At 40.4% G+C, this 22,274-nt stretch overlaps 1 protein-coding gene and 7 non-coding genes across 8 annotated transcripts in view; 4 read left to right on the forward strand and 4 right to left on the reverse strand.

Annotated features, from left to right (window-relative positions):
• Nucleotides 1-46: 46 nt before the first annotated feature.
• trnaq-cug (transfer RNA glutamine (anticodon CUG)) lies at nucleotides 47-118 on the reverse strand. The gene has a single exon. It is a non-coding gene; the product is annotated as a tRNA-Gln (tRNA).
• Nucleotides 119-306: 188 nt separating this feature from the next.
• trnal-cag (transfer RNA leucine (anticodon CAG)) lies at nucleotides 307-389 on the forward strand. The gene has a single exon. It is a non-coding gene; the product is annotated as a tRNA-Leu (tRNA).
• Nucleotides 390-702: 313 nt separating this feature from the next.
• On the reverse strand, nucleotides 703-774 carry trnaq-cug (transfer RNA glutamine (anticodon CUG)). The gene has a single exon. It is a non-coding gene; the product is annotated as a tRNA-Gln (tRNA).
• A 613-nt stretch (nucleotides 775-1,387) lies between these two features.
• trnal-cag (transfer RNA leucine (anticodon CAG)) lies at nucleotides 1,388-1,470 on the reverse strand. The gene has a single exon. It is a non-coding gene; the product is annotated as a tRNA-Leu (tRNA).
• Nucleotides 1,471-1,769: 299 nt separating this feature from the next.
• trnaq-cug (transfer RNA glutamine (anticodon CUG)) lies at nucleotides 1,770-1,841 on the forward strand. The gene has a single exon. It is a non-coding gene; the product is annotated as a tRNA-Gln (tRNA).
• A 158-nt stretch (nucleotides 1,842-1,999) lies between these two features.
• On the reverse strand, nucleotides 2,000-2,071 carry trnaq-cug (transfer RNA glutamine (anticodon CUG)). Its single transcript has one exon. It is a non-coding gene; the product is annotated as a tRNA-Gln (tRNA).
• A 250-nt stretch (nucleotides 2,072-2,321) lies between these two features.
• On the forward strand, nucleotides 2,322-2,404 carry trnal-cag (transfer RNA leucine (anticodon CAG)). Its single transcript has one exon. It is a non-coding gene; the product is annotated as a tRNA-Leu (tRNA).
• Nucleotides 2,405-3,989: 1,585 nt separating this feature from the next.
• The window catches only part of cdk17 (cyclin dependent kinase 17), a 42,629-nt gene continuing 24,344 nt past the window's right edge, over nucleotides 3,990-22,274 (forward strand). The window contains exon 1 of the mRNA XM_071502518.1: nucleotides 3,990-4,337. The gene's annotated coding sequence lies outside the window, so the exon portion shown is untranslated. The remainder of the gene's footprint in view (nucleotides 4,338-22,274) is intronic.

Raw genomic sequence — 22,274 nt, forward strand, 5'->3', positions numbered from 1 at the left:
TCGGATCACTGGATTCAAAGTCCAGAGTGTACACCTTCTCAAAAGCAGGTCCCACCAAGATTTGAACTCAGATCGCTGGATTCAGAGTCCAGAGTGCTAACCATTACACCATGGAACCAGTGGAGATCTTCTTTACACTACAGTGGGACACTTCCGCACACAAACCACCATGGGTCTGAGATTATAGATACTATGATATTTAAAAATCTTTGCCGATTTAATACTGGGTCTCAGTACCCATCCCAACACATGAAAGGCCCATGTATGACCTTCCAGTGAAAAGCCATCCTCCTGTATGCCAACATTGTCAGGATGGCCGAGCGGTCTAAGGCGCTGCGTTCAGGTCGCAGTCTCCCCTGGAGGCGTGGGTTCGAATCCCACTTCTGACAAGAACATTTTCATTGAAGCGGTGCATAATAGAGGCATTTGTGAGTTCCTGTTGTCCTAGTACATGGATCAGCTGTTAAACATTTCAAGACATATGCATTCAGGGCTCTCATTTCTTAATCCAGTGACATGGCTCAGAGTGAAGTCATGTGCACTTAGTACAGTTTCCCGAGGACATGTCAAGAGGATTTGGGCATCTCGATGCCTAGGAGATGATGACTGCACACAACTTCCAGACATGGAGAAGATCGAGTGAAAGTGGCTGATTTTACCACATTGTGGAACATTTTCTTACCTATACACCTTCTCAAAAGCAGGTCCCACCGAGATTTGAACTCAGATCGCTGGATTCAGAGTCCAGAGTGCTAACCATTACACCATGGAACCAGTGGAGATCTTCTTTACACTACAGTGGGACACTTCCTCACACAAACCACCATGGGTCTGAGATTATAGATACTATGGTATTTAAAAATCTTTGCCGATTTAATACTGCTGCGTTCAGGTTGCAGTCTCTTTTCATGATATCTCATGAAGTTTAAAGCAATCACTTTGCACTTTGCACTTTAAAGCATTAAAGCGTTACTGAGATATCTTGTCCACCAGAATGGGACGGACGGACGGGACAACCCAGAAAACAACATACCTCCGGCCCTGGCTGTCGCTGCGTGTTTCTCCATGCAAATACTACAAATCACTGGGTTCACTTTTATGAAAATGGAAACTGAACCTGAGTATAAATAAATCAGAAAATGGAAATTATGGATGCACAAGCATCAGCAGTGTTTTTACTCGAACACAACCAGTGACACAGAGGCTATATGCAGATTAGATTGTCAAAATACATTATGTGTGATCTCACCCCACTTCCTGGTGCACAAGGCACAGCTAGGCACAAAAATACCTGAATGCTCTTGACATGTCCTCAGCAGACTGGGCAGGGAACACTTGACTTGACTCAGCGCCTCTTCAATTGTTACAGATAAGGCCAAAACTGTGTTGTCAGAAGTGGGATTCGAACCCACGCCTCCAGGGGAGACTGCGACCTGAACGCAGCGCCTTAGACCGCTCGGCCATCCTGACAATGTAATCAGAGGACATCACCACTTTCAATTCTAAGATGACACATGATGAAACTTCCGGGTATAACTATTGTTTTTGTTTATATTAACTTTATTGGTACCACACTCGAAAAATGTAGACCCAAATATGATGTATATATTTACATATTTTTACAACAGTATGTAAACAATCACTTTTAATCCAGCTGTGTCTCCAAACTGCCAATTTGTGGCATCGGGTTTTTCCTTTTTGTTTTTTATTTTTATTTTTTGATTTTTTGATTTATTTTTTTTTTATTTTACTTTTTTATTGTACATAGCGGTTCCATGGTGTAATGGTTAGCACTCTGGACTCTGAATCCAGCGATCCGAGTTCAAATCTCGGTGGGACCTGGTTTTGAGAAGATGTACAGGTAAGACCAAACAATAAACAATTAAATAATATTAATACTAAACTTATTTATGTATTGATTTCAATGTTTTTTAAAGGAAGTGTTAATTTATTTGCATATTTCTATGCCATTATTGCAACTGTAAACTATCTTAAAATAAGGTCCCACCGAGATTTGAACTCGGATCGCTGGATTCAGAGTCCAGAGTGCTAACCATTACACCATGGAACCTCTATGTGCAAAAAAGCAAAAAACAAAAAGGAAAAACCCGATGCCACAAATTGGCAGTTTGGAGACAGCCGGATTAAAAGTGATTGTTTACATACTGTTGTAAAAATATGTAAATATATACATCATATTTGGGTCTACATTTTTCGAGTGTGGTACCAATAAAGTTAATATAAACAAAACCATAGTTATACCCGGAAGTGTCATCATGTGTCATCTTTGAATTGAATTGGTGATGTCATGTCATTACGTTGTCAGGATGGCCGAGCGGTCTAAGGCGCTGCGTTCAGGTCGCAGTCTCCCCTGGAGGCGTGGGTTCGAATCCCACTTCTGACATGAACATTTTTTTATATTTCATACTCGTTTTCGATTCCGGCGCGTTTAAATGGAGTCATGGCGCTCCCTGCTGTTGTGGAGACGAGGACACGAATTACTCAGGACAACTGTGAGATAATACTCGGCACAATCACGGCGAATCATAGGGTATTTGTAAAAACGTGTTGTTGGTGTGTGTAAGTCTGAACGGGAAATTAGCTTCATGCTCGGTCGTGTGTATTGTATTTACAACAATATTTGTTCTGTTATAAACCGGAAAAACATGAGTCTGAATTTCTGCTGAGGCAGCAGATGGTAGGGTGGTTTGACATTAACAACATTGATTTGTTCAGCCTCTTAATACCGATCAATCATTGTTTGAATGCCACAGTCTATCTGTGTATTGTTGCTGACCATGTTTATCCACGTTTACTCATCTTCGAATGTCTAATGTCTAATGTCACATCGTAAAAGTCTCTCCGTCATGTTTCATAAACATGACACTGAGTTCATTGTACCTGAGTCACCAGGTCTGAATCCAGTAGAACACTTTTGGGATGTGGTAGAACAGAAGACTGGCAGCATGAATGTGCAGCTGACAAGTCTGCAGAAAGGATGTGTTGAACATTAAAAATTACAGACTTATCTTGGAGTTCAACATTGACGTTCAACATTCAACACTGCCAGCAACATTTTATTAGTATAAATTGATATCAATACCAATATTAGCCGCAAATTACTAATCGTCTACTATTAACGTTGTAAAGGTTGATAACAATAATTCTAGTAGCTGCAGCTTTTTTCCAGCAGGTGGCGACATACAACCAAAGATTTAACTCAGTGCTGGTCTGTCCTATTTAATTTTTCTCCTTTGTCTTATTTTAAATCTAATTATGGAAGGAGAAGTGAACTAACCACAACTTTTTTTATGGCACAAGCAGCTTTTCAACTTCTTATTAATTAAAAAATTAATACAAAATTAATTTAATTGTCAACTTTTTAGATTTGGGCTATTTTGCATCTAAGAACGTTGTAAAAAATAAACAGCAAGCAAACAACAATATCTCTAAGATGCTGAATGTTTGTTTGAATGCCTTTTTTTAACGGAAGATTCCCTATTATACTTGTTTTATTTTCTTTTTAAATATCTATAAGCTTTTATCTGTATGTTCCGTATTGCACTGAAGACTTACAGGGACAAAATGCTAAAAACGATGTTTCACAGTGTTGTAATATCCAAAGGAAATGAGTTAAAACGAACAGCGGAAAAGAAACTATTCAAATAAAGATCGTATTGTTTCGTTTATCTGCTTCCAGTCTAGTCAAACTCATGGCAGTTTGTTCGCATTAGAGCGGAACTAAGTTGACTTTCCTACATTATATGCTCTACTTATATGTCAAATGATTGAATATATCAAAACATAACATTAATAATTTATGTCACATGTATGTATCTATAAATAAACATAGATATTCTTGAAATATTTTGTTTCTTATTCTGAACAACGTGGCCGAAAAAGTGTGAAAACCTTTATTGGCGCTTTTATTTTGAAGGAAGAAATCGCTGTAGAGCTGAGAACGTGGCTGAGGATGGTTTTATTTTGAAACGAAACAGGAAGTTCCGTTATAGCGTGTGGCGCTTGACGGCAGGCTCGCACCCCTCCCGTCTACCCTGTCGACAGCAGATCCTCCTCCAGCCTCTTTAAACTGCTTTCACCGCCACACAGACGACATTTCGGGGGTTCGGTCTGTAGCTCTCCGTCCTCACACGCCTCACATCTGCCTGTGGGTTTCGGAGGATATTTGTTTCTCTGTCGGAGCGTTTGGAGCCACAGCCGAGCACAGACGGAGCTGTGTTTCAGGCTATTTCAGTGGGCGGATAAAGCGGAGGAGGGCATCCGGGCCTGGCAGCTCCGGAGAGTCGGCTTGAAACGACGGAATTCACCATTTTCAGGTAAATTTGCTCTAATGTCATTGCAAGATAACACACGGCCTGTCCGATAATGGACTCCGTGAGGTTACATGTCGTCCGGCAGCGAAGGTCGAGGACTGGACAGTGCGGTGTGTTGAAATAACAACAGAGGAAACGGCAGCTGAAGAATAATTCAGCCAGACCCCAGCTGTACTTCATATTTTACAGCTACCCTCCGTCTCACCTCTTACAGTTGTGACTGTAATGTGGCACATGTCTCCAACATAACAGCTTATTCCATTAGTTCGGTGCAGATATTTTGGTTTGTTTACATAATGTAAGCTATGTATTGGCGACCAGGCGACCCCCCCCCCAGCGACAGGAACCCCGTGGTAAACTGTAGAATGATATTATAGAAAAATGACAAACTACAGGAGTTTAATCTCAGTGTCAACACATATCATACTGACTAGTAAGAGGAAGGAGAATATTCCTGGTTATTGATTTCATTTTATGGATAAACAATTAACAGCAAGAAGGCAGGTCTGTCATTGGAAAAGCTCCAAAATTATCAATAATTAAATGTAAAATTACACCACTAAAACGCCTTAGGGCCTTACATCACTATTATAGCAAGATTAAACAAAAACATTTCCATCAGTGCCCACACCAGCCTGCACCTTCTCCCATGTTTTTATTTTTCTATCAATACAGTGAGCTTTCCTTTCACATCTAAAGTGAAGTTACATTTTTCACAGTATATTTTTTTTGTGGATATTTCATTACTTAACGTTGATAAATAATTGCATTGGGACATGACTTTTCTTAATACATCATAATATAAATCTATAAACATTTCCTCTTCTGCTGATGCAAGGGCCTTTAGTTCTACCCCTGAAAGTGTACGTTGACTTGTTGAAATGCCCGTGCTTTGAATGATTTTTGTTCAAAATGATGTTGGCTTTTAAATCCCTGTTGATTTTTGCCAGTTTCATTGAGATGTTTTTATGATTTCTGGCATGAGGTGAAGGATGGAAACTACCTCTAGGGGACAGACAGAACTATGGTTTTTGCAGCCACCTCAAGTGTATGGTACATCCAACACAACACAAATGCACCATCCTGTTGTTACCCTGGAAACTGAGATATCAAGGGAATTGCTGTTAGATAAAATGGCATCTTAACTCCTAAAAAATGTAATGGTAAGCTGTAAGATCGACCACTTCTCATCCATCTCTGCAGTGAAGTGTCCAGGATGCACTTAGGCTCTTTTCCACTTCCACAGTTTGACCTGGATTTACGTCCACTGTCCTTCATCTGGAACAACTGGCCACTCAATTGTGTGTGTGTGTGTGTATTGACCCACATTCAAATCCAGGCTATGAGGGTGATACACCCCCACAGGACAAAGTAATTACCCTGACAACCCCCTCCCCATGTCTCTGGGCCATATAGCAGCGCTTGCATTGATCTGTCTCCGCATTATGTCACATACAGCAGGAAGATGAAAGCTGAGAGCACCGTGAATATGTTCAACCACACTCACGCTCTTTATTGCTTTTTCTTGTAGCAGTTATGTTTTTAGATGTGTCATTGGTTTCAGTTTGAAAACTTAAATCGCCACGTGATGGAACCACAGCAGGAGGTCAGTGATCAGCTCAAAGTTCCCTGTTTGGGAAGAGTGCGAGCAGAGGTCAGGTTGAGAGTTTTAGGTGAAACTGGCTCAAGCATTCCTGTTAGTAAATTATTTTATTCCTGTTGAAAATCTGATTTTGTACTTACTTTTTGTAAAGATGGCTGTTGTCTGGGTTGATGCTCTTATTTAAAGTCCCTTTCCAGACAAAATACTCTGTAAAAAAATGTTCTGCTATTATTAATATTTTTTAACATGGTTTTCCCACATAAAAAGTGAAAAATGGAAAACTGTGGCTGGAAGCACATCTACACTAACTGCCTCATTGAGAAATCTGGATCAGGCCTTTGCCTCACCCACCACCACCTGTTTGCTCCAGGTGTCCAGGTGAAAGAGCAGAGAGCATGAAGATGGTTCGAGGAGGAAACATCAGAGAGACTCAGCCACATGTTTGAGCCTCAGTCAGACCCTGACTCAGATGAGGAGTCTGTGGAGACCAGAATCAGAGACTAGCAGACGGATCAGAACAGTTAGCGTAGTTAGTCTCTTTTATTTGTTTATGTTGTTTGTTAGCTTGTAACTGGCAGTGGCTGACACAGTGTTAGTGGTTGTGCTAATGCAAACTCTCTCTCTCTCACTGTACTGACCAAGTTTCAGTTTATTATTATTCATGAAGAGAAGTACTCAGCCTGTAAAAACAGTGGAGTCTTCTGTGGCTTTGGTGGAGTTTTCCAAAGTCTGTTTTAGTAACACTGATGATGTCATCAGGGATTATCTCGACTTTGGCTTTGAGACTGAAAATTTATAGCAGAAAGCCTCAGCTTTGATTTTCACCATGTCTCTCGTGAGTCGTCAACTTTATGGAAGATCAGTACTAAATGACTGGAGTGATCCTTTGTACGTAAATTGAAGAGACAGAAACAAATCATACTTGTCAGGAAAATCAGGGAGATGCGGTTGATTATGGTGCAGTGTTGTGAGTTTGAAATGTTCTGGACAAGGCTGCTGCATATTGTTGATGCTGTTTAGCTGGTCTGAAGCTGGGATTAACTGCATTTTAATCTAAACAGTTAATAATACAGATTTAAACTGTGTTAAAATGTATCTGTATTCAGACTCATGAGCTATCTGTGGTGCAAAGCATGGTAATATCCCACCATGCATGGGCTGACCGCACTTACTGATGATCAGCCTCCAAAACACTGTTGCTATTGGCAACCAGGCCAGCAGCTTGTGCTCTCTCTTTCTCTTTCTCATTTATATAACGCCAACGTGTGCAGTGTTTTATTGATCACAGAGGTGTGTGTGTGTGTGTGTGTGTGTGTGTGTGTGTGTGTGTCTGTGTGTGTCTGTGTGTGTCTGTGTGTGTCTGTGTGTGTGTCTGTGTGTGCACGCCTTTTTTATTATTTTTTATTATTATTATTTTTTTTTTATAAGATTCTGTCTTCTGTGCTTTTTTATGTGTGAACTAACATGTGCATGAGTGTGTGGTTGAGTGTGTTTTGTGCAGCAGTGTATGTTTCAGTGTGTCTGTCAGTAGACAGCCATAGGGCGGGCGTCACAGAGGTGAAGTAGTTATTATTGGGCTTTTTTGGGGTCTGGCTAATTCTAGGGCTTCAGAATGAATACAATCAGTGTGGGCAGGATGCAGCTTGAACACACACTTGCAGACATTTGTAGCCATATGACCTAACACGCACACACACACGCACACACACACCGTGATGAAGAAAGTTATGTGAGCCATGCAAGGAATGTCGAGTGGTGTGAATTCATTCTCTCTCTCACTGCATCAAACACCTCTGTCATCTTACTAGTGTGTGTGTGTGTGTGTGTGTGTGTGTGTGTGTGTGTGTGTGTGTGATTTTACAGTACAACAAAACCATCTTGTATTTGTGTATGTATGTGTGTGTTTTGCTGTCATCCTGTATGAATGTGTTTGGGTGTCAAAAGGAATATTTAGTCTTGTAGGATGGTTATGTGTGTCTGTTCAAGTGTGTGTGTGTTAGTGGAAAAGTGAATGCAACTTGTCTTTGTTCTCCTTCACTCACACAGACAGACACACACACACACATTCTGTCTGTCTCTGTGATTATCCTTGTATGTTTTGGCATCTTGCCCTGGGCCCCATCATGCTTTGCCAGGTGTGTGTGTGTGTGTGTGTGTGTGTGTGTGTGTGTGTGTGTGTGTGTGTGTGTGTGTGTGTGTGTAGAGGGTTTTATTGGGTGAGTGAGACCGGCTCATAATCTGGAGATTAATCGGTGGCATTGTTAGAGCAGCAGAAGACAGGGATTTTATACACACACACACAAACACACACACACATACACAGAGGTCATTGTCATTCATGAAGTCACTTTCCCTCATGTGGTAAACACTCACTGTAAATTCAAGAGGTGTCAGTTGGCAGTGAAGGTGCTGAAATATTTATTACACACATACACACACACACTAGTGAGGGTCTTAACGCCTCAGAGTGGAGCTCGGATGATGTTCTGCTCTGCTCTTCTTTGTCTCTAAACTAGAGCACAACAATTAATTGAAATATTATCGAAATCGCAGTGTGGCCAAGTGCAGTGTCCAAATCGCAGGAGCTGCAATAACTGAAGCATTGTGATGCTACAGAGACGCCCCGGCCTACAAATCATATCCTTCAGAGGTAGGGGGATGTGGTTGATTGGTCAAAGACCCAACAAAAATCACATTGTCGTTATTTTTATATTTTTTTACGCAATTGCAATAGGATTTTTTTTTTTTTTGCTTTTCATTCAGCCCTACTCTGAGCAGAATCTAAATATGTTATTGTGGGTTTTTCTTACAGTCACTTAACCTTTAAGTTCACTGAATGAACCCAAACTAACTTTGACTTTAAACATTAAAAAAATATGTAATATGTAATTTTCTGCTGGTGGGGGTCCCTCAATCAAAACAATGATGAAAAACAAGTGTTTGGTGACGTTATGAAGTAGTGTAGGATCATGGGAGTTGTTGTCTTGTTGTCTTTACCACCACTGCTGTCATTGCCATCAGCAGTTCGGATTTCTTCAGTGTCAGTTTTTCAGGATGCTCTGCAGACGTCTCCTCCTCTTCAAAATAGACCAGTTGATTTAATACTGGTAAAAACACTGAATAAAGCTATACCTATTTCATAAAAAAAGTAAGTAAATAAATTGTAGATGTATTGATTATCTGCATAGCAATGAACAAGATAAGCTTCAAACATAATCACAAATGTATTAAGTATTTACTTGAGAGTATTATATCACATTAGTGGCATCTGTTAATACTCCTGTTTAAAAAGTGTCACCATGTGTATCAGTAACAGCTACATAATGACAGATTGCTGATTAGTCATGTTTAGAAATGTGTTAATATCTGACTGACATCCCCTGATGATACTGTTGTTAGCATTAGCTTCAGAGACCAACAGGACAAGCTAGTTCAGAGCCACAAATCCCCAACTCCTAATTCAGTCCTTTCAAGTTGATGAGCTTAAAACAGCCATAAGACTTGTTCAGAAGGTGAAGAGGGGGATTCCTACTACTGTTTACTATCTGCTTACTGTCAGCAACAGCAGGTGACTGTAATCTGAAAGCTACATGACGCAGCTACACTTTAGTAAGCTAATTTTACAGCTTGCAAAGTCATAGTTGATTGAGGAAGTCAGTGTAAAAACAGTTAATTGTTCAGCTCTGTCCTGCAATATGAGCTCAAATGGGTTTTAATAAAGCAGAAGATCGTACATCCACACAAACAGATACACACAAATAAGTGGTACAGTGTTGGTGCCAAGTACAGTCAGCTGTAGTTGACGTTCTGCTGTTCAGTACATCCCGTCCCACACAACTCTCACCATCTGCCTGCCTCTCTAAAACAGTTTCATCTCACATAATCAAAACAATGAAATAAGTCCACATGCAGTTTAATTTCTCTCAGTTCAGATTTAGTTTGTAGAGGATGTTGTTCAGCACACTGCTCTTACTGGGACTGAACCAGAGACAGACTGTAACCTTGTTCCAGTTGCCTTCTCTTACCCTCCTGCCTCCTCTAACTTTAAATTCCACACTCTATATCATAAAAGTGAGTCAGAAAGTGAGTTTCCTTTTTAATCACAAATTGGAATCTCTAATTATCCTTCTTTCTTCCCTGTGGGTTAATTACTGCTAGACAGGCGTTATCTGCAATTAGAGTTCACAGGAAAACAGTCACGAAAGTGGACCATAGACACTCATGAAGCCCAGGGAGAAAATAGTCAGGTTTTTATTAATTCAGTAATTAATTCATCAGAAATGTTGTTGTAATGGTTTTCAAGAGTTTTCAGATGCTCTTCCTGTTTCTCAAGCTCTGCACTGTATTAGCATCACTAAGCACCTCATTCATCTTCATCTGAAAGGTCAGATCAATTTGAGGTCAGTATCGTACACACACTGATAATCTGGTTTAATCAGATTAACGTGAAACTCCTGCAGGAGTGGCTAAACAGTACTGTGGCTGAACAGACAACAAATCTAGAGAAACCCTAGAGTACAATTGTAGACTGATTGACAAATGGCATCAAAGATAGAAAGCAGATAAAACAGTCATCAACTCTGTAGAGATGCAGTAAGAAAGAAAATTTGTTCCTTTGTGTTTCTTGATTGCCAGCTGCAGGGAAAGAGAAGAGAGGAGCAGCTGGTACTTTTTTCAAATTGGTTTGTAGTGAAGCCATTCAGTGTGATTTTCATGATCTAAACAGATATGAGATATGTCTAAATCTAAATTTGTGACTATGAGTTACCTTGAATTCAGTCCCCTATGTGTGAATTGGATGGACTTTTAACGCCCTTAAAGGATTTAAAGGACATTTTAGTAAATACACTCACTCACATTCTTGCTGTGTGTGTGTGTGTGTGTGTGTGTGTGTGTGTGTGTGTGTGTGTGTGTGTGTGTGTGTGTGTGTTATGCATAAAGCCACCATCCACAGCTGGTTAGCATGGCCTAGTATAAAGACTGGAAACGGATAGGAACAGCTACAAGGGGTTATGTGCCAGACTATTTCTTGGCCGGGCAGAGTAACTTCCTGTAGTCATGTTATCTGGCCAAGAAATAGTCTGGCACAGAACCCTGGTGCAATCACAATGTGTTGCTTTAATACTTTGGTACTGAGTTTTAAGGTGTTGCGAGACAGATTTTGTTACCTTCACACAGAGCCAGGCTGTTTCTGAGTGTTTCTGCTAACCTACGCTAACTGGCTGCTAGCTGTAGTTTCATATTTAGTGAACAGACACTAAAATGGTATCAATCTTCTCTTGGCAAGAAAGTGAATAATAATATTCTCAAAATGTTGAGATATTCCATTATTGAGAAGACAGCGAGTAGAACTCATTCTTTAGTTTTTTCCACTGACTGTGTCTCTGTCTGTAGCTCCAGGTAAAGAAAAGTGTAAATACCGAATGTTAGCATAGCATGTTTTATAAGATTGTAATGTTTTTTTTTTATTGATTAATCAGTTAGTTTGTCATTTAAATAAGGCTTTTGCCAGTTATAGCCAGGTTTATTCAAGCTGCATATTTGCTCAGCTGCTTGTATTAAGATTTTAGTGATATGAGTAGATATGATAGAAAATCATGTTTATAAGGTATCAAAATGTGCTTATAGAAACTCTGGTATCAAATTAGCTTATAAAAATTTCTAACAATATCCAGCCATAGGTGTGATCATGAGACTTCAAAGCAAAGCATGAGCTACCAGCACTGACTTCTCTGGCCTCTGATTGGTTAGCAGGGGGCACGCTCAGAAATTTTTGAGGGGAATGTGTCTGCGCTGCTGCCAGGCTGTTTGATGAATCTGGGTCACAGAAGCCTTTGACAGCACCTCTCTCCATTAAGATATGTTCTGGAGCATATTTCAAGTCACATACTGTAACTTTCTGCCTGTGTGTGTGTGTGTGTGTGATGGCCCAGTTGTTGAAAATGATCATTTATTATTTCGTTGTGCATCACACCACCTGAAGTAGGAACAAAAATGACTGATGTAATGAATTTATGGGAAATACTGCATCTTTGTCTCAGGATTTGCCCCACCTGACTTAGCACAAAGACAAGAAAAAGCCCAGGCCACTTTGTTGGATGGTGTGAGAAGAAAACACCCACACACTCACATAAAATTAGCCACCATGGGGAGGCAACACCTGTTCCCAAAGGCTTCAGGCAGAATGGAGCTGGATTTGAAGCCTGTGCTCAGGGGAGTGGCGGGGCGTGAGAATGGAAACCATAAAACAGACAGAAGAGGAGGAGGAGAGGTGATGATAGAAGGATGGAGGTAAAAGTCTTCTTCTTTAGTTGTGTAAGATGACCTGACATCCTTAGAAATCTCTGTAGTTAAGTGTTGCTTTTGTTTTTGTGTTTTTGGGTGTGTGTCCCTGAAGGAGTGACTGCCGGGTGAAGGGGTAACTGTTCCGACTCCTCTGCCCAGGATAAACAAAAACATGAATTAGTTTTGTAATTTCCATGTAGTTATTCAAATTAAAAGCACTGAAAGTTGCCAGTATGTGGCTCAATATATTGCGTTTAGTTTTTAGTCAAAGAGAAAAGAGGGAGACACTGAAGACTTTGCAGCAAATCATTTTGATGATGTAAAGAAGCAGAAAGAACTGTTTTGCATCAGAGCATCACTTGTCAGACAGATCGCTGCTGTGTCATTATTTATGCAAAAAACCATTTGAATTCAAATGTCAAAAAATTCACAATGTGAAGACCAAACTGAGTGAGCTTTTTGTTCCCTTCCAGCCTTTCTATTTTAGCACTGCTTAATTTGCATGCATGAGACACTTATTGGGAACATTTTGTGCATGTGTGCGTGCGTGTGTTAGCTCATACAGTTTCCCATCTCTCTCCAAAGGAATGTGCCATGTCCAGCTGTGTGTTTGGATTCACCAACCAAACATCCAGACAGGAAAACACATTCTTGTATGTTGTGTTCATCCAGTTGTGTGTGTGTGTGTGTGTGTGTGTGTGTGTGTGTGTGAGTGTGTGTGTGTGTGTGTGAGACAGGCCGGAAGCTTCTCATTAACCCTCGTTAGTCTTGTGTGGCTGTAATGAGACAGACAAGTGGTGTAACAGACAGAACAGAGGAGAATGTGGGTGTTGATTTCACAAACACAATATGGGAGGTGAGGGGGGGGTGGCATCATATACGTGCGCAGGGGCAGCAGCAGATCATTGAACCAGGATGAGCACAGAGAGATAACAGCAGAACCGCATAACCCTAAGATAATTCTACTAATATTATAATCAATGATTTTTTAAACTTCCATTAAAGGCTTATCTATTGTCTATTTTTTCTTCTGAAACTCATCACATCCTGGCTTTAAATGCATTGTTGTTGCAAGTGCATTAATGAGCTTAAGAATGACTGAATGTATTTGTGTTGTGGTGTTAGACTGTGTAGAGAGCCGTACAAAACAGAATCCAGTTACACACAAGTGAATTTTTTAAGCTGCAGCACACTACATCTCTGGGCACAGTTGCAATGAGATAAACAGGGCCACATGAACATCATTCATGTGCAATAAAACTGCCTGTCTTGCATAGTAGACAGAGACAGATAACAGCCACTTTCACGTCACAAACAACACAGGACTGTATGAACTGAAGAGGGAACAGCAGCATTGACTGAAATAGCACACGATGCCGACTTGGCGTCAACATGACAGCAACCTGGAAAACTGATCACACAATGAACATAAATGATCTCATAACTGTACCAGCTACTGCTAACTTCCTACTGCAAATGGGTAACAGTCATCAGAAAGAAATGTGTGCTATCTAGTCACTGAATCTTTGTATTTTAAAGCAAAACAACTATTTTGAACCAGCCAATTGATTGAAAGCAAAATCATCTTTCTGTCTCCACCATGTTACTTTTGAGAAAGCTGTAAATTTTGGCAAACTTTAAAGATCCCATATTTTATACTTCTCCAATGTTTTATTTGAGGTTTTTTTTTTATCCATAAGAAGATATATTTGTGGATTTAAGTATTAAAAACCATCTCAATGTAGTTTTACACCTCCTCTCTTTGGTAACAACAGGTGGGGGAGCCAATCAGAAGAGAGGCTCTGAGTGATTGAATAAATCTTTATCAAATTTCAGGTAAACACCCAGAGAAACCAAATCCTGCAAGGTTGGATGGTGGGTCCAGGAGGGCGGGGCTTGGGGCGTGGCTGAGGGTGGTGACTGCTTTGTTGTGACATCACAAAGTTACAAAAGTCCTGACAGCTGGTTTTAAGACTCAGTTTCTGAATACAGCCTGTGTGCATTTTTCTGTGGACTGAGGCTTTGATATTTTAGTGTTAATATAGAACCTAGACCTGCTTTATAATCAAGAAAACACAAGGACATCTACCTTTATACAATATGGACCTTTAATCTTGTATTGTTTAATCTATTCGACACAGTGCAGTAGAATTATAAGCTCTTAACACAACATTAACACCTTTTAATGCTGCACTAGAGAACGAGTCAGGAAACACTGTTTGTTGTTGTGTCGTTGGTGCGAATCAGGCAGCAACGAGGTTGATGAGAGCAGTGAGACTGAAACAGAACAGCAACGGTTTGGTCCGTACAACCAAAACAACGAGATTAAAAACCTCCTGAACTGCATAGTTGGGTGACAATTCATCACTATGATCTACCCCTTTCACATATGCATAGTAATTTCATTGCTTTGCTAACATGAAAGTATTGATTAGTGCAGCTTTTTAAAAAAAATCAGGGCTGCTCAGGAAACACAGTCCATATGAGACTTCCTGTTTGTTTGCTTACAGTCAGCATTCACACACAAACCTGTATACACACGTCGACACACGTCGACACTGTTAGCCTAGATTGCACTATAGTAGTACACCTGCTGCTGACTCCACTTCCTACCAAGTGTGTGTGTGTGTGTGTGTGTGTGTGTGTGTGTGTGTGTGTGTGTGGATTGATTACAATGACAGTGATAAGAGGATCATCTGTAACGCACACGGTCTCTGTTTTGTAATTGGAAGATGGATGAGGTGTATTGCCTTTGCCATGACCTCAGGTTAACCCCCTCACACACACACTCTCTCTCACACACACACACACACACACACACACACACACACACACACACACACACACACACACACACACACACACAACACACACATACATACATACATACATATACAGTCTATAGCTGGTCAGTTTGTTTGTGTCAAACCTCACCCTCTTGTTGTTGCAAACAGATGACACTGGAGCGTCTGGGCATGCAGTCAAACCTTGGTGTGTGTGTCAGCTGAGTTCCCAGTGTGTTTTGTGGCCTGTGGGTTTTGTGTTTGTCATATGGCAAGAGAGCAACAGGGTAATGGTCCACCACGTGCTGTGTTTACATTTGTGTGTTTTTGTGTGGGTGGGGGTGGGGGTGTGTTTGCGTGTGTGTGTCTGTTCAGCTGTGAGACACTGGAGCCTTCATACCTAAAAATAACGTCTTCCCTCCAGCTCGCCCTTCCTCTCCTCCTATTTTATCTTCATTCTTTCCATCTCCCCCATTAAACCTCTATAGCAGAGTTCTTTTTCTCTTCTTCTCTGTCTACATCATGTTTTTCTTCATGTGTGTCCTTGGTAGATTGTTTAGCGTGTACTGTTTTGATGCGTTGAACATTTTCTTTTCCTGTTCTTTTCATTCTGCTGACATTTTGTGCAGCGTAATGACTTTGTCATGATCATGTCAAAATCATTCATGTGTCCAATAATTTAGTTTAATACCTTTAAGAGTAACATTCAGACATTAGCTAACGTTAGCACGCTACCTGATAAACTAAGAAAATAGTAAACATTATACAACACGGCTAAATTAATCGAAATATAATCAAAATCGCAATATGACCAAGATCAATATCCAAATTGTATCACAACATTGTTGTGCATTGTTAGCACCATAAGTGTTGTGGTGCTACAGAGAAGCCTTGGCAGACATAGACATAAGGAAACATCATAATTTAAATTTTTTTCCAGGGAAAATCGCAATTTCAGTATCTGCCAAAATAATCACAACATGATTTTTGTGCGTATCGTGCAGCTCTACTGCTAAATAATACACATGAGAACATTGTGATGATAAGTTTGATGTTAGCATTTAACTCAAAACACGCTATCATCCCTCACAGGCAAGGCAAGGCAAATTTATTTGTATAGGTGTAGCACATCATCATACACAGAGGCTGTTCAATGTGCTTAACAGAAAATAAAAGAAGCATAAAAATAGAGGTACACAGGGATGATAGCATGGCTGTCTTATTATAGCAGAATCTGTATAAATCAGAGCACTTTCCTACAAAAGTACTGACAAACTTTGTGGTATCATGATGTTTAAATTTATAGCAGCTTTAAAACAGCTTCTTTTTTCTCACTTCCAGTGATGGTGGTAGCCTGTGATCACTGGTGCATCAAAGTCAACAACACAAATGAGCCTGTGGATTATTCTGGTGTCTGTGATCTATTTGCTTCAGTTGATCAGTGAGACCCTCTCACCTCAGTCTCACTTCACTTTAAATCTCTACTGTGAAAGCTCATGAAACTGTCCTCACTCGTGCCTCCTCCCTTCCTGCATCTCTTCGCCACCCAAAGGCATTTTTCACTCATGCTCATTGGTAATTTCCTATTAATATTAACATTGCAGCCCTTTGTGTGCTCACAGACACACACAGGGTTATTTCAGCTCACCCCTCTGGGTCAGTCATGCTGAAACTCCTTTTTAGTTTTCTCCCAACTGAAACAAAGGGTCTTTCAGTGGAAAGCGCCCACTGCACAGGGCAGCAGCACTGATGCTCTGTTTGTGTGTTCTCATATTCACACAAACACATGCTTGTGACTGTACTCAGTAGGGTTCAGCTGAAATGGGCGCTTGAGGGCTGATGATGGTGCTAATAGTTTTGCAGAGAGGCTGAAGATATGCTTGGATTTTCAACTTTTCCATGTCAAAGAATGAATGCAGATTTTCCTCTTGACAGGATGGAAAACCGTCGGACAATTGTGTGTTGTGCTGAAGGGTAGTGCTAAAACACAAGGAGTTCACAGAAACTAGATTCACTGTGAAATTGTTTATTGAAGCAGGGTTCACAGTTGTGGTGTTCAGGGATATCAGATGCAGAGATTCATCCACCCTGTAGGCTGTAGGTAGATGACACCCTTTGGGGCTCCTGGTCTTTGAAGCCTTTGTAGTGGTTGTACATCATGTGGGACAGACAGTGGTGCTTTGATTGTAATGTATATGAGCAATATGAGGGAAACTCCCTGTGTCTGTGGGTGTGCTGCTGTGATCTCTATATGAGAGCAGTGATGTAAGTGGGCCTGAGGCAGTGCAAGCATTATACTCACCTCTTATCCCAGAAAGCAGACGTTTGTAAATGAGGGCAAATCAAAGTTGAGCACCTGTGTGTGCTCGGGTTTTTGCCCTCTAGCTTTTTCATCTAAACTGCTATGATTAGCAGGTTTGTCCATTACTGTATATGGTGTGTGTGTGAGCTGCCAGGAGGCTGTGAATGTGGGAGAAATCAGGCGATAGACATTTAGAGATGAAGGACATTTGACAATTGAATTAATACACAATTAACAAAGAAAACAAATGCAATTAATGCATTAACGGCCCTAAAAAACATACAAACATGATAATAGCAATGGTTGAAAATGGGACATGTCAATAAGCTAATAGAAAATATAGCCACATGATACTTAAATTCTAATAACTAATAGCTAAAACCCTAAAAAGAAAAACTAAATGGTCCAAAACATCTATCCCATCAGTCCATATGTTAATTCAATAAGCAAGATGCACAATTATCAATAAACGGTAGATAAAGAATAAAGTAATACATAAATAAAAATGATAGCAGAATTAATGATAAAATAATAGCCCAGTAGAGTAACCACTTCTGAAGACCTCAGCCTCTCAGGGTAAACAAGTTTAGACATATTTCAGTAACAACTGCTAATTTAAGTTGTTTTTAAAAACAGAGAAGAGAGAGGTACATTTTTACAGTGTGAACCTCTACAGACCTCTAAAACTTGTGCATTTAAATTTACGTTCCTTCCTTATATAAGATGCTTTTTTCCAGTCTTGTATGACTAGAAAAAACCATAAGTGTGTGCTGCTGGACAGCGTTGCTCTCAGGGTATGTATATTGTAACAGTTACCATTTTGCACATAATAAGCAATCTGCAGTCATCAAGAAGAATAAAAACTAAGGCCAAGGCTGAAAATTACTCATGTATTCTTTTAACAGAGCAGACCTACACACCCTGAAGGGCCTGAATCTGCGCCAATAAGCTTTAAGAATGAACCACAAATAAAACCGAAGCAGTGATAAATAGATCTCTTTGACATGCGAGCTCTTTTTGCCTTTGGGCTCTGTCTGGCTTTTTCTTGTCCGCTCTCCAAAAGGAAAGTGACGACTCTGTCACTTTTAAAAGCAGTTGTGATTCTCATATGAGAGCGTTTTACAGTTTTAACTACATTAACTGTTGTTTTCTGTTTGAGAGGACTGTTCAGCCTTCACTTCAACTCTCCCTCTGTTCCTCGCTTCACTGGTTTTTGCTCTGATTCTTTCATTTCTATAAAAGTTTACAGAACTGACAGTATTAAGTATTAAATGGATATTTTTTGACATAAGGTGGTGTTTGTTACTTATTAATAGTGGCATCAGTGTTTGATCCTGACAATTTCTGAATTATGATTCATTTCAACACTAATATGAAACCAAACTGAAGAACTGAAAATTCCTCCTCTTGCAGAAACAGTGTGGATTTAAGGAAGAAATACTATTTCAATTTGGGTAACACAGTCAATGACCTATTGAATTAGGAAGCAAAGAGGGGATCAGGGATTACATTTGGGGAACTCGCACACACTTGATGCACAGACATATTTTGGGAGCACACTCTCGTATACAGTGATGTTAGATGATAGAAGATTTTAAAGGAGTAGTTTGACATCTTACAAATATGCTTATTCACTTTCTTGCCTGGAGTAAGGAGAGAGATCGATACCTCGTAATATCTGTATACTAAATATGAAGCTACAATCAGGAGACAGTTAGCTTAGCTTAGCATAAAGACTGGACTCAGGGGGAAACTGCTAGCCTGGCTCTGCCTGAGTGGAACGAAGACCAAGACGTCTAAAGCTCACCAATTGACACCTTATATCTTCTTTGTTTAAACTTAAGTGGCATTCAGAGTTTTTATTGTTTCCACAGTGTTCAGATTGTGTAACCACATCTAAGAGATTCACAGGAAAAGTTAAACGCACATATTGGACGTTATGCAAAAGGCAGAAACCAGTGCTTTAACATTTAATCATGACTTCAGTGTCACTGAGTCTGGAGGGTTTTGTCATCTTTATCAATATAAAAAATAATAGGATGCACTGAATGCTGTTGGCCGACCGTTTGACTGGTTGTACAGTAATTAGATGTTTTGTATGATGCTATAGCCACAAGGTGAAATGCATTCAGTGTTTCTCACCACAGCACATTATGTATCCTTGATATACAAATGAACACATTTGTTGAATGCATTTCCTTCTTTATAACATATTTGCAAAGCTGAATTTGTAAAAGTATTTTAAGTCACACATTGTTTCCATCCATGTTTACTAGCTCGCAGTCATCTGTTTCTTCCTTTGCCGGCGCTTTTCTGCACATCTCAGCGTGTTACCGCCACCTATTGATTAGTGGAATAGTGTGAAACCATTAGTATCACATCACAAGCTACACAAAACCAACTCACAGAAAAACAGCTCCATGGCACCGAGTCAGAAACTCTGCAGGGAACTACAGGCGCTGCCAGATGAACCAGGACTGAAATCATAGTTATTTAAACCTATGTTTGCATCAGCAAATTTGATGACTGACAGTTTCAATTTCACGTCGTACCTTTTTCTGTTTGCCGCCATGGTTTTGAACATAAGCGTTGTTCCCTCTTGCAACAATACAGCCAAAGAAGTACTCAGTTTCTAATTGAAGTTTTACAGTGTACTTAATCACAGTTGGATTTGGGTAATTTATAATTTCAGTATTTTTGGTAATGTTATGTATTTATTAGAGTGTGTAGAGTGGAGAGATGACAGAGGAGCCCGGTCAGACTTGAACCAGAGACATTACGGTTCATGGTCAGCACGTTTAACCTCCAGGCCTCCAGGGTTGGTAACACATAGTTAGAAAATCACGATGACTAAGCTTAATTGGATTTTGGGAACACAGCTGGATGAGGTTGAATGAATGGAGCACTTTACTTCACAACTAATTAAATTTTGTAATTACAAAGGGAACACAAAGTTTATGGACCATCTGGATTTGGGGAACACTCACACTTGATTGGTCACCTGCAGAGTTAAAGCTTTTAACTCCCAGATTGTCATTAACATAAGATGTAGCTACTGGAACCAAAGCGAAGGTGGAGTCGGACCACCACCAACACCACCTCTCTCTCTCTCTCTCTCTCTCTCTCTATCAGTAGTACTGTACATGCCTGCAGTGACTGGGGTGATTTCATGGCTCTTAACCAAACACAAAGACTCCATTATGGCTCCGCTCACAGAAATAAACTCACTTTCTTTCTCCTGTTCCCTCTCTCGCTCCTCGTTTTCGTCTTCTCCTTCTTCCTCCTCCCACTCTTCCTCCTCCTCTTCGCATTCACACTTTCACCCACATCTCTGAGACTGAAGACAAAGCCACATTTTCCATCTCATTACCTCACTGCGATATTGGAGTTGGGAATGAAGAGAGAGGGGGGAAAAGTAGGAGAGGAGGGAAGGAAGGAAGGAAGGAAAGGAATGGAGGTGTGTGTGTGTGTGTGTGTGTGTGTGTGTGTGTGTGAGAATGTGAATAAAATCATTAGCTCAGTAATTAGGCCCCGTCCTGTTGTCTTCCCCCGCGCTCGCCCTTTGAAGTTCCCTCCTCGGGACAACCCACAATGCACCTGGGAGGCATCCAGGAGGGCGCAGAGGAGTAATGGAGTGGGGGTTGTTGGGAATGTGGGTCACAATGTGTGTGTCAGAAAATTTCTGGAGATGCTGATGATGATGAAGAAGAGAGAGAGCTCTCACTCTGTGTCTCTGTTGTTGGCAGATCACTGGTGCTGCCTTTCATGTTGAATTCCCCCCCCTCACACACATCATTCAGACGTGCCAGATGCTGCACTCTCTCCACACACACACACTCAGATTCATACACACACTCACACACGTCACATGAGTCTCTTTGTTTTGGTTTGCTGCAGAGATAAAACCCTGCTCTGTTACACTCCTCTGTAAGGGAGACAAAGAGTGCTTATCTCACATACAGTCAGAGTGTGCGTGTCTGTGTGTGTGTGTGTGTCTGTGAGGGAGAGATGTGTGAATGTGTTTGTGTGAGAGTGTTTTCCAATGAAGTCATTTTATATTTGTGTTGTGATTTTTACTAGCTGGATTTTTAGCCTCATTAGATGAAATTTTATGTCTTTTTTTTCCATCACTGGACTGTCTGATAGCTTTTTGTGTGTGTGTGTGTGTGTGTGTGTGTGTGTGTGTGTGTGTGTGTGTGTGTGTGTGTGTGTGTGTGTGTGTGTGTGTGTGTGTACTTGACCAAAAAATGTATTTTACTAACAGAGTGAGGACATTTTGGGAAAGTGAGGCGATTTTGGTCGGTCCTCACTTTTTGAGACACCTTCAAATCACATTTTGAGGGTTAAGACTTGGTTTTAGAGTTATGGTTAGAATTAGGTTTAGGTTAAGGTTAGGGTCAGGGTTAGGGTTAGGCACTCAGTTGTGATGGTTAAGGTTAGGGTAAGGGGCTAGGGAATGCATTATGTCAATGAGTGTCCTCACAAAGATAGAAGTACATGTGTGTGTGTGTGTGTGTGTGTGTGTGTGTGTGTGTGTGTGTGTGTGTGTGTACGTGTGTGTACGTGTGTGTACGTGTGTGTACGTGTGTGTACGTGTGTGTATGTGTGTGTATGTGTGTGTGTGTGGCGTCATTAGATCTTCATGCCGATAGGGCCACCAGGGCCAGCATGACATACTTCCCTTCTAAAAGTAGGCTAATCACATCAAAGTACGGTGCAGCACATACACTTTGTAGACTGGGAGGAAAATTTTTTTTTAGAAAAATGATCAAATTTCAAATAAACTGATAAATGAAGAGAAAGCTGGCCACAGAAAAGATTCCTTGTTGTATTTTAAGCAGATACCTGAGATTAAGTGACTCGCTGTGACTTGGCTGATATAACATGTACTGTGAGAAGATAGAAATTAGTCTTCCAATATTTTGCAATTCCATTTATATGAAGGTTATTGTTTTTAATATCAGAGG

Source organism: Trachinotus anak, unplaced genomic scaffold (genome assembly GCF_046630095.1).
Source record: "Trachinotus anak isolate AG129_WGS33_773 ecotype Australia unplaced genomic scaffold, CSIRO_AGI_Tana_v1 ptg000018l, whole genome shotgun sequence".
NCBI lineage: Eukaryota > Metazoa > Chordata > Actinopteri > Carangiformes > Carangidae > Trachinotus > Trachinotus anak.